At 52.1% G+C, this 12,098-nt stretch overlaps 1 long non-coding RNA gene across 1 annotated transcript in view; it reads right to left on the bottom strand.

Annotated features, from left to right (window-relative positions):
• Window positions 1-5,895: 5,895 nt before the first annotated feature.
• LOC134418636 (uncharacterized) overlaps window positions 5,896-12,098 on the bottom strand; it is a 47,032-nt gene continuing 40,829 nt past the window's right edge. The window contains exon 4 of the long non-coding RNA XR_010027833.1: window positions 5,896-6,127. This is a non-coding gene — a long non-coding RNA (uncharacterized LOC134418636). The remainder of the gene's footprint in view (window positions 6,128-12,098) is intronic.

Consider the following 12,098-nt stretch of genomic DNA (forward strand, 5'->3'; position numbering starts at 1 on the left):
TCCCACCCATCCCGAGCTGAGCATCCCCCGCCGAAAGCGGGACAGGCGCGGATGCGCCGGGATTTATGGGCGGGGGGGAGGCGGGGCCCCGAGGGCGGGGCCGGTACAGGTGTGAGGGACCCCAGTGCGGCTGCGCGGAGCGGGGCCTTAAGGCGCGGGGAGGCCCCAGCGAAACCATCTGCACCTCGGTGTTCGGTGGGGGGGAGGGGGGGTTGCTGCTGCCAGGGGCTCTGTATCTCTTTTCTCTCCTCCTACGTTTCTTTTCTGTTGTGTTTCTTTATCTCTCTACCTCTCCCTTCCGCCCTCCCCTACACCCTCGCCCCCCTAAATCCTCGCCCCCCTAAATCCCCACCCTCCCTCTCCCTCCCTCCCCCGCTACGGCTGCCCCCCGCCCCCTCTCCCTATTCCCCTACCCTGTCCTACCCCTCTATCCTCTTCCTTCCCTCCCCAACCGGGTTCCCCCCGCCCCCTCTCCCTGCTCCACTTCCCCCACCCCTAGTCGCTCCCCATCTGCCCTCAGTCCTGCTCCTTCCTCCACCCTGCCTTCCCCCCAGCCCTCTCCCCTGCTGCCCTGCACACCTCGACCTCTCCCCATCTTTCCACGCCTCCTCCTCCGCTCCTCTATTGTCGTTCTCCATTCCCCGCTCTCCTCCTTCCCTCGCAGCCGCGGGGCTCGGGGTGCCGGGCATTAATAAAGCCCTGAGGGCCGGAGGCCGGCGCCCCCGCCCTCGCTGGGGTCCCCACACGGGGCCGGAGCCGCTCTGCGGGTCCCCCCATTGCAGTGCAACACAGCGCCCCGCACCGCCGGGGCTCCGGCTGTCCCAGCATCACACTGGGGGGGTCCGAGTTACAGGGGCCCCCTCGCTAGGGGGGAGGATGGGGTTAGGAGGGGCCCCCTCCGCAGGAGGGTGTCCCTGGTGGGGGGGTAACTCCTCCTCCAGGCCCCGCCCCTCTCCGGGATCCTCTCCGCCGGACGGGGTCCTGGCCCTGCCCCCTCCCGGGGACCCCTCCTCCGGACCGGGGCCCGGGGGGGAGGGAGGAGAGGGCGGGGGCTGGACTATGAGGGACGGTCGTGTGTCTGACAATTCTTTTTTTTTTTATTATGTCTGTCTGTTTGCGCTGCAGAGTGACGCGCGCCCCCCTCTGCTCCTCCGTCCGGAGGATCCGGGGAGAAGGGCGGGGCCTGGGGAAGGAGTTACCCCCCCAGGCCCCACCCCCCCACCCGGACCCCACCCCCAAGGATCCCCCTCCCACCCTCCCCAACCCCCGGGCCGCCTCTGGAGGAAGGGGACCCCCACCCCAGAATCCCCCAGTGTGATGTTGGGACAGCCGGAGCCCCGGCGGTGCGGGGCGCTGTGTTGCACTGCAATGGGGGGACCCGCACAGCGGCTCCGGCCCCGTGTGGGGACCCCAGCGAGGGCGGGGGCGCCGGCCTCCGGCCCTCAGGGCTTTATTAATGCCCGGCACCCCGAGCCCCGCGGCTGCGAGGGAAGGAGGAGAGGGGAGACAGGAGAGATGGGGGTGGTGAGGACGGGGAGGGAGAGGGGTCGGAGTGAGGAGGGAAGCGGGAGAGGAAGGGAAAGGCCGAGGGGAAGAAGAGGGACGGTGGAGAGAGGAGGAATAGAAGGGAGAAGCGAAGGGACAGGACGGGAAGGAGTGAGGGGGATCAGGTTTGAGAGGAAAGGAGCGTTTCAGGGCGAGGAAGAAAGGGAATACGCAGAGAAGGAAGGACGAGTAGAAGGAGGGGCAGAAGGGGAGGCCAAAACCTACGCGCCTCACCTGTGGAGCCCGCACAGTGGGCTCCTGTGCGCACCGTGCTCTGAATGAGCAAATGGCGATCGAGGCGATTTCCGAGGTCTAAATCAACTCGACCCTGCCCCGCGCAGCATACCTGGGGCCCCGCACACCTGAGCTCTGCCCGCCCTGCACACCTGAGCTCTGGCCCCGCCCCTGGCTCCGCCCTCTGTTCTTTCAGGCCCCGCCCCCCTCACCACGCGGGCGTGCCGCGCTCGCACCGCGCTCCGTGTCCGCCAGAGGGCGCCCTGCGACGTCCCGGCCCCACACGGCGGCTCCGCGCCCGCACCGGGGAACGGCCGCGATCCCGCACCCGGCAGCGACCCGTGCCCGCGGCCGTCCCGGGCCCGAAACCGATCCCGGGCCCGGTGCCACCTCCATCCTCCCGACGGGGGAGAGGCGGCACCGCCCGGGACCCCCGGCACACCCCAGCGGCGCTCTGCCCCCCACCCCGGCCACGGTGGCCGTGGCCCCGCCGCAGCGCCCCCTGTCCGCGCTCCGTGGCCCCGCCCCCCTGCCCCCGCCGGTCCCGGGGCCTTCGCTCGGGAGCCTCGCTCGGTGCCGTGCGAGCCCCGCCCGACGGCTGCTCCCGCCGAGGACCGCTCGGAGCCCGGGGCGCTGCGGCGGGGCCGTGACCGTGGCCCGGGGTGCGGGGGCCGAGCGCTGCCTGGGTCTGCCGGGGGTCCCGGGCGGTGCCGCCTCTCCCCCGTCGGCATCGGGACCGGGATCGGTATGGGACGGGAGGAGCCTGGCTCTCCTGAGCCCGCAGAGCCCCGTCCCGGTGTCACCCTCCGTGTCCCCGTGTCACCCTCCGTGTCCCGGCGCCGCGGGCGAGAGAGGCGGGCAGGGAGCGGGAACCGCCGGCCCCGCGTTCCCGGCCCGCTCCGTCGGGCCCAGGGTCGCCGTGCCCGCACCAGGGTCCCCGAGCACCGGCCGGGACCCGCCCAGGCCCGGGGACACCGCGGCTCCCGTCCCGCCTCCTGCCCCCGGCACCTGCCCGCCCGCCCGGGAACGGCCCCGGGGCCTCCGGCACGCGAGAGCTCGGCGGGGGCTGGGCCCGAGCCCCGAACGCCGGCCCCACGGGCCCCGCAACGCCGCGCTCCCGGCTCGTCACCCGCCGCCCATCGGCACCGGGGAGAGGCCCCGAGAGTGTCCCGGCTCCGGGAACAGCCTGGGCCGGAGCTCGGGCTCCGCTGCGGAGCCCCACGAGGAAGCGCCTGAGCGCTCCTCTCAGCCCCGAAGCCGCTCCCGTGAGGCCGGGCCCGGGCCCGGACAGCGCCGGGCCGGGGCTCCGCGTTCCGAGCACTCACAGGATTTGGGCTCTGTCCCCGGGGCCCAAAATGCAGCACTTGGCCTCTGTGCTCAGGCCTGAGCGAGCCTCGTTCTGCACTCCCCAAACACAGGGCTCGAGTTGTTTTGCGGAGAAAATTAGAAACCTCACAACTTTTTAAAAGTTGTAGAGCCCGGTATGTTTATTTACGACGCGCGCTGGACGCAAGTCCCCCAACAAGGCATGCGTACTTCTGAAGACCTCGGGTCTTCTTTTATCCCCCTTCCAAATGCATATGCATACAGTTTCACAATAAGTTCATACATATTCATTCCGTGTGACATTTAGCACCAGTTCTTCTTTATCAAAGGAATTTCTAAGTCGGGGGCAAATCGACCTTGTGGTCTTTTCTGTTTTTCTTTCTCTGTCTCCTTGCTGTCTCGGCATGCGAGTTCTTCCTTCAGCTTTGGCCTCACAGACTTTTCACCTCTCTTAGACACTTCACCTAATTCAGAATGGATCTTTACTCTGTCTCATTCCCCCCTTTCCTAGGAAATAAGTAAATTCTTTTACTTAATGAAAACCTTCACAACAGTAAGTGTCTTTTAGTGCTTCACCATGTGCTTTTGACAAAGATGTTAGTACAGCTATTCATTGTAGCATTCTCCAGTTCCAAATTAACAATATAATAGATAATCCTAAGTTTACCCCAACTAATAGTAGTAAAACTACAATGGGGTGGCACAACTTATTAAAGATTCCATTCGCAGTTGGTGACCACCCAAAGATCACATCCAATAATCTTAACAAAATTACATATACAGAGATTAGAATGGTTTCTACTAGACAGAATAACATCATTGCTATCAATTTGTACAGCAGCACAAGCAGTTCTCAAGCATACACCCTTTTCCAGTATATACAAGCACAGTTTTCTGGTCAGTGACTGGATGAATTTCGAAGTGACAAATACTCTGCTCAGTGTCCAAACACACATCCTGAGCATTAATAGTATTGCTTTCACAAATGAATCCCATCTGTTCTCTAGCAGTGCAGGATTCTAAGTTTGCTGTCTGCCACTTCCCATTCATCTTTCGTGCCCACACTCCATGTTCTGAAGGATAGAGTATTGTTTTTTCATGGTTTGATCCTAGAGCAACGATGGGATGGATAACATAAACAGTGGCATTATGTATGGTAAGCACAAAGGCAGTTGCCACATTAGAAACAGGATCACAGGTTCACCATAGTCTGCCAGGATTGAAAGTTCCTTTCAAAATCAATTGCCTTATCCCACACAATTTCTTGAATTTCAGCTGGAAAATTACCTTCACCCCTTTCCCATATGATCAGAGCTGCTGTTGCTTGTATCCATAACTGTGCTTGTATACAACTGAAAGGTAAAGACACATTATCTTGTACTATACTTAGTGCTTCTACTATCAGCTTGTGGTCTTGGTCCCCGGCCTTTTCATACTTCCTTACTTTGGCAGTACTTTTGAAATCTGTCACTGGCTAGTTCCTAATGCCAATAGAGATTACTATAAAGGCTGCTTCAATTTTGTTAGGCTACCTGCTGCAGTGGCCAGTTTATTCACCAGTATTTCTGAATCAATTCCATTTAAAACTCCTAATCCTGTCCCTAATATGCCAGTTAGATGTTTGTTATGGGGAACAGGAATTGCTTTCTGTCCATGACCATCCCTCCCTGCCAGAGGGATGTGCTGGGCTCACACTGCAAATTCAGACACACTTCACAAGTGTATCTGACAGAGGTTTAGGTCATATTTGAGGCAGATGTTTGTTCTGAAATGTAGAGACCTCAGGAATCTCCTTCCCCCTCCAGAGCACCTGATTTCCCAGATGTGAGGCAAGCAGGAATGTCTCTCCTGGTCTACGAAACCTCACCCACCTTGCCCTTAGCTTCAGGTCCAAGCCTCAAGTAAATAATGAAGGGGAAGTCTGAGAGAAGAGCCTAAATTCATTGCAGTGCCTCAGAAGAAACTGGGATCAGGTTTCTGCTACTTGAAACACTCAGCACAAAAGTGATGCTCAAAATCCTACAGCCTGCTGCTGAGCTCTGAGGGGGGTCTCTCTCTACCTCTTTTAAGCAGAATCTAACTGCCTCAGACTGGGACAATCACTGATCCAAATCTCAGTAGGAAAAGGGATAGCTTTAAATAAAGAAAATCACCTTTCTTGCTTGGGTTAATTTACCACCTGCAGTTCAGCACCCTTTACCAGCCATTGCCTGAGTGTTCAGCCCACCAGCTTGGAAAATGACCTAAGGAGCTGTTGTTCACATTCTTTACTATGTTAGGTTCAAGTTTGGAGTTTGGGTAGAGTCTGAACTAGTATGGGGTGTATAAGGCCCTACTGTGGTAAAAAGTGCAGTGTCCACTTTGAATTCAAATGAAAGTCTGATAGTAATTCGAGCTCAAAGGCAGGTCACTTCTACAGGCTGTATCAAGGTGAAATTACACCAACAGTCTGATTCACTTAGGTTATCACAGACTTCCTGGTGTTCATATACACCGGGGGAGGTTCAGACACTGGTTTCTCATAAGCTACCCTATTGATGACCTGGCACCCTACTTTGATTTCTTCTCCTCTGATTCCTTGAAGTGTCCACAGTTCCTGTTCTTGCCATTCTTGCTCCTCACATACCTGATTCTCGTGGATTACTACAGTAGATATGTTTAAATCTTTTATCTCAGAAGGTTTTCCTATGGATCCAGTATACTGATTAAATGCCAGGGACCAAGGCCATTTAGCATTACTTTGAACAGAGGTACTCTCAAGTTCTGAAACTTCAGTTATGATTACACACAATACAATTCTACAAACTAAAATATGAGCTACTCCCGACCGCAATATACTCATTTTGCCCGAGTAAGTTTTAATCTCAGTTCATTGTCTCCTGGTGTCACTCCTTAAGGGGTTTCTGGGCCTTCTTCACCCGAGAGTGATGAATCCAGGCGTCCTGCTCCTTGATTTTGATTGCAGTGAAGGTGGTGAGAAGTACTCGCAGTGGTCTGTCCCACTGTGGTTCCGAAGTCTTCTCTGTAAGAGACTTAACATATACATCATCCCCAGGCTATCTAACTCCCTGCTCCGAGTTCCAGCCACATGTTTCTCAATTACTCTGAGCTGTTTGCTTAATGCCACCATGTAGGTGGACATTCTGGACATTCCCTTTGCATTCTATATGGTCTTCTATAAGGCATTCCAAAAGGACTCAGCATTCCTTTAGCTCAAGGTTTAGTTTGAATTTGCAATATTGCTAGTGGAAGAGCTTGGGCTAGGGTAGATTAACTTCTTGCCCCAGTCTTATTCATTCTCTCCACCTGGCCACTTGATTGGGGGTGATATGGGGTGTGAAGTTCCTAATCTGTGCCCAGATGGCTACTAATCTGTTGCACTATTTTGGAAATGAAATGTGATTCTTTATCTGAGGATATTGTGGCTGGAACTCTGAAGCGTGGTATTATTTCTTGTAAAAATAATCTGGTCACCTCTTGAGCTTTGACAGTTCTGGTGGGGAATGTTTCTGGCCACTCTGAAAATGTATCTATCAATACCAGTAAATACTGATACCCCCCTTTCGTTGGGAGTTCTGAAAAGTTAATTTGCCACTGCTGTACAGGCCCATGGCCTCTCCCAGTCTGACCGAGTTTTGGCTGGGGCATATTTTGGGGTTAGTCTGGAGGCAAGGATCACATTGTCGGCTTACCTGAGTGATAGTGGCATATAAATTCCTGACAATGATACAACGATTGTTTCAATCAGATGTGTGTTCTAGAAAGCCTGTGGAAATTACTGCTTCAAAGTCAACACTTCATTTCAATGTACTCTGTATCACTCGCAGCCTTGGTCATTTTGAGAAAGGAGCCACACTCTATAAAAGGCTTTTAAGTAGTTAGGCCCTAGTGTGTTTTCTAGTGCCCTTCCTTCACTAGTAACCACGAAAATGGGAGCTAGCTCTCTTTCAATGGTAGCCCACCCCTTGCAGTTGTACGTCTCTTTTGGTTAGTATTATTGTATTATGGCTTACCTTCGAGAAAAATCTGTACCTCACCCTTTGCTGCTTTCTTTGCCTCTCCATCCGCCAGCTCATTTCTTTCCTCCAATTTTAAGCTCACTCTCTAGTGTGCCTTAATATGCCTTTTCAGGTAGCTGAACCGCTTCCAGCAGCTGGATTGTCTCTTCTTTCCCTGTGAGGTCAGCAGTCCCCTCTCTTTCCAGATGGCTCCATGTGCATGTATGACTCCAAATGCATTCCTTGGGTCTGTGTAGATGGTTATTCTCCTCCCTTTTGCCCTTTCCAGGGCATGGGCAGGGCAATTATCTCAGCTTTCTGCGCAGAGGTACCTGTTGGTAAGGGTCCAGACTCGATTACCTCTCTGCAGGTAGTCACCATGAACTTTGCAATGTCGCTTTCCTGTCAGTGAACCAGGTCTCTGCATCGTCCGGAGGAGCGTCCCTTAAGTCTGGGCGGTGGGAGTAGGTAGCTTTGGTGGTCTCTAGGCAACTCTGGTGTCCACTGAGAAAGGAAGCTGAGTTGACAATATTAGTCACCACTATCTCTACATCGTCTTGCTCTACCATGATGGCCTGGCATTTCAGAAACCTCTGTGGTGAGAGCCAGTGGCCACCCTTTACTTCCAGTGCTGCGGACACTGTGTGGGACACTAGCACAGTCATTTTTGTCCCAGGGTAAACTTGCATGCCTCTTGAATATTCAGCACGACTGCTGCTACAGCTCTGAGGCAACCTGGCCATCCTTTGGCTGTTGCATCTAGTTGCTTAGAGAAGTAAGCAACTGCCCTTCAGTATGGGCCCAAGTCCTGAGCCAGTATTCCCTGGGCAATTCCTTGCGTGGGAAAAATAGAAAGAATGGTTTACTTACATCTGGAAGTTTCAAAGCTGGAGCCGACATGAGGGCACTCTCTCTAGCTGGCGAAAGGCCCATGTGGTGTCTTGTGTCCACTGGAGATCTCTGTTTCCATTGGCAATAAGAGCATAGAGGGGTCTGGTGAGCAGTCCATAATTATAAACCCACAGCTGGCACTACCCTGTCATGCCTAAGAAGGTTCTGAGTTCTTTCGTTGTCTGGGGTTTCAGGGTTTGGCGTATGGCTTCCCTGCCTTAAAGTCTGCTGCTCCGCACTCACTTCTTACCCCAGGTAGATTACCTGCTGTTTCACTACCTGTGCCTTTTCTTTGAGACTCTGCGTCCTTGGGGTCCTAGGAAATTCAAAAGGCTTACCGTCCAGGCTTCTCTCGCTTCCCTCATCCAAGTGGCTACTAGAAGATCGTCCACGTACTGCAACAGCCTCCTTTCCTCTTGTGGAGCTTCCCGGGACTCTGGGTCTTTGCAAGCTGTTCTCCAATCGGAGTGGGGAATCTTGAAGCCTTCAGGCACATGGAGTATGTGAGCTTGAGTTTGAATGCAAAAATTTCCTGGCTGGCTTCATGGATAGGGAGGCAAAAGAAGGCATCTCTTAGGCCTAAAACAGTGAACCAGGTTAGCTCAGGTGTTAAACAAGTCAGTAAAGTATATGGATTTGCTACCACAGGGTATAAATTCTGTGTTATCTTATTGACAGCCTTTAATCCAGTACTATCAGTTATTGGGCTGATTCCTTCTTTATTTTCCTTTTGAGGGTACTACTCAGTTCTCACTAGTTGTGTTCTTTCCTCAAACTTGATGCTCATGGGGGAGCATCTTTCACTCTCCCTGGTACAGCAGAGGCCCATACCCTTGAAAACACTTGTTTACTTATTCTAATATCTCTTTACTAATGTCTTTCTTAATTTCAGTGTCTGTTAATGTTAAGCCTAACATCTTTATATCATTTGCCTCCAGAGTAACCTTTCTCGTTTGAGAATGTTTAGCAAATTGAGCGAATTGTACAAAAGCTTTTAGGTACACATAGTACACATATTACTTTAAAGGTTTGCACAAGGATGCCAGGATGCCTTCTCAGACTGGCCAGTTGTTCAGTTGTTCCCCACACTGCAACATAAACATTTTCCACAGGTACTAAAGTTTTATTTAAAACTGAATATATGGCTCTTGTGTCAACAAAAATTCTTCCCTTTTGGGGAGGTCATCTTTACCCTTCCTCCCTTACCTTGGGAGGAGCCTTTAGCAAATCATATGTACTCATTTTGTGAACTGTGATTGCTTTGCATTTCAGCATGATAATCCTTGCCTGATTTCATACGTTTGCTATCTTATGCTGCATGCTGAACAACATGTTTGATTTGCTTTCTCTTTGCCTTGTTTTCCCTTTTCAAGAAATCTGGGTGATTTCTTAAAACACAAAGACATTTCAGCATACAAAACTCTATCCCATTTATCCTCCTATTTTAAAACAGTACTAACAGCAATGAAATATTATAAATCTTTTTATTTTCTGAGCTGCTCCTACTGGCAGCCTTCTCCCAGTGAGCCCCTCCCAAAAGGGGCTAATATAGGAACCTCTTTGCTCTGGTCAGTTCTCATTATTTATTTCTCCTTGCCCTATCTCGCTTCCACTCAAACCTTTTTACAGACCTTCACAGTAGTTTCTCAACTTTCCTCCTATACACACAGCTCCATGTGGCAGGTATCAGATGTGATTCCCACACACAAGCTCTAAGAGCTTAGGTTCTGAATCCGCTTGACCAGAAACCTCTAATTTACATGTGCCTTGACACTTATTAGAACAGCAAAACCAGTGTTTCTCATAAACACCGCACTGCAATAATAACTGCACATCTAGCTTTTGCTCACAGGCCATTCCCGTGTTCCCTGGGGAGACGGGGCAGCCAGAGCTGTCCCTGTGCCCAGGGGACAGCCACTGTCACCTCACACAGCATGCTAATCAAAAACGTGATATAGACACTATATTCTGATCAAACAAAATATCAGTCTTTTCTAGTTCTCTTCTTGCACAATCTAATTAAGCCCTGTGTATACTTACACTTGTTTTACTGCTTTGCAAAAAGGCTCTGCTAGTCACAGCCGAAACTCTGATATGCCCTCAGACACAAACACTCGCACCCGCACCCCCCCCTTTATCTCAAATTCACTAGAGCCAAGGCTTGAATTGCTGTGAGGGGGGGAATTCTTGGAATTCCTTTAACTCTATCGTAATTAAGCATAAATCATCGTACTATAGTTCTCCTATGTAAAATGCCATCTTGTTGCAACAAAATCTTAAAATCTCCACAAACACTACTATACAATCTGAGAATCAAATTACCACAATGCAGCGGAAGAAAATCACCACACAAAACCACTGGGAAAGGGCATATCTCTCAAAGTGCTCGCTTTTCTCAACACAACACAGCATACCATAATTCAGCATTTACTCACATCAATTTTCTTGGACACAATTAAAATCAAACATCCAAGGCAAAGGAACTCTCTGAGCTCATACTCATACTCACGGTTAAAATGTACCAAATCTACACAAATCACTACATTTAAACACGATAAATACCATCACTGACATTCTTCCACTCGCTTCTCTGCGGGGCACTTCTCTCCCTGCCCCCGTAGCCTGCTGCAGCCGGCGCCTCAGGCCTCACTCGGCTGCTTCAAACACGGGTAGTACTGACCCCCCCCGCACTGTAGATTTATTCTCTTTTATACACCATACACTTATACACTTGCACGATTAGAAACACAGCTCACCGACCACACAATGCACACATTAACCATACAGCAACACAGTGTCTGGACATCACACACACACACAAACAAAACACACACGGGCTCAACAGTTCTGCTCTATCAGAACTATGAACCCCCAATACACACATACACGGGTTCACCCGGCTCACCCCCAGAGCCACTAGCGGTTCCGCTCTATCAGAACGATGAACCCCGTCTCTAATACAGCTGCTCTATCAGCTGAACCCAGACGTCTCTGGGTGGTTTACTCCCTTGCTCTCCTTTCCCTCCCCCGGGGCCCCTCAGTACATACTGTATCTTCCTCCGCAGGCCAGCAGGTCCTTGTCTGTCCTCGCAGGTGGCAAGCGAGACGAGCGGGAGCCCCACCAGGAAAAAATCCTAGGGCGCGCCTTGGAGGTCCGTCTATCCCCCCTGCCCCTGCGGGGACAGAGATCTCCTGGCTGGCTCGCCATAATGTTTTGCGGAGAAAAGAAGAAACCTCACAACTTTTTAAAAGTTGTAAAGCCCGGTAAGTTTATTTACGACGCGCGCTGGACGCAAGTCCCCCAACAAGGCATGCGTACTTCTGAAGACCTCGGGTCTTCTTTTATCCCCCTTCCAAATGCATATGCATACAGTTTCACAATAAGTTCATACATATTCATTCCGTGTGACATTTAGCACCAGTTCTTCTTTATCAAAGGAATTTCTAAGTCGGGGGCAAATCGACCTTGTGGTCTTTTCTGTTTTTCTTTCTCTGTCTCCTTGCTGTCTCGGCATGCGAGTTCTTCCTTCAGCTTTGGCCTCACAGACTTTTCACCTCTCTTAGACACTTCACCTAATTCAGAATGGATCTTTACTCTGTCTCAGAGTCCCCGCTTCACAGCCTGGGCCTGGCCAGATGGGACTGGGCTCAAGTGCCAGCAGCGGAGACTTTGTCCCTGAGCCCTCCTCACCTTCACCACCACAAAAAAAGAACAACCCACAGGACTTAAGACTCAGATTCTGAGACCAGAAAAATGCCCAACTTATTAGTTCAACTCAGTTCACAGAGTCGTGGAATTGACTGCAGACATCCCCACAGATGGTGACAGGGAATGGACCTCTCACATTTGATTCTGTTGTGAGAACTGCTTCAGACTAGCAAAAAACCATATGGGATAAGAAGGTAGGAAGGCTCTCCTGAAAGGATGCCATAAAATGCAGCCTATCTGCAATACCGTGTTACCCCAGCAGTGTGATATCCCATTATCCCCACACCGGGTTTGTTGTGCCGCCTCCGGCTCATGGAGCGATGCCGCTCGTGGCTCCCGGCACTCCCGCGGCGCAGGAACACCCCCGGATCCACTCGGCCCGGGGGAACCGGAGG

Source organism: Melospiza melodia, chromosome 5, assembly GCF_035770615.1.
Source record: "Melospiza melodia melodia isolate bMelMel2 chromosome 5, bMelMel2.pri, whole genome shotgun sequence".
Classification (NCBI taxonomy): Eukaryota; Metazoa; Chordata; class Aves; order Passeriformes; family Passerellidae; genus Melospiza; species Melospiza melodia.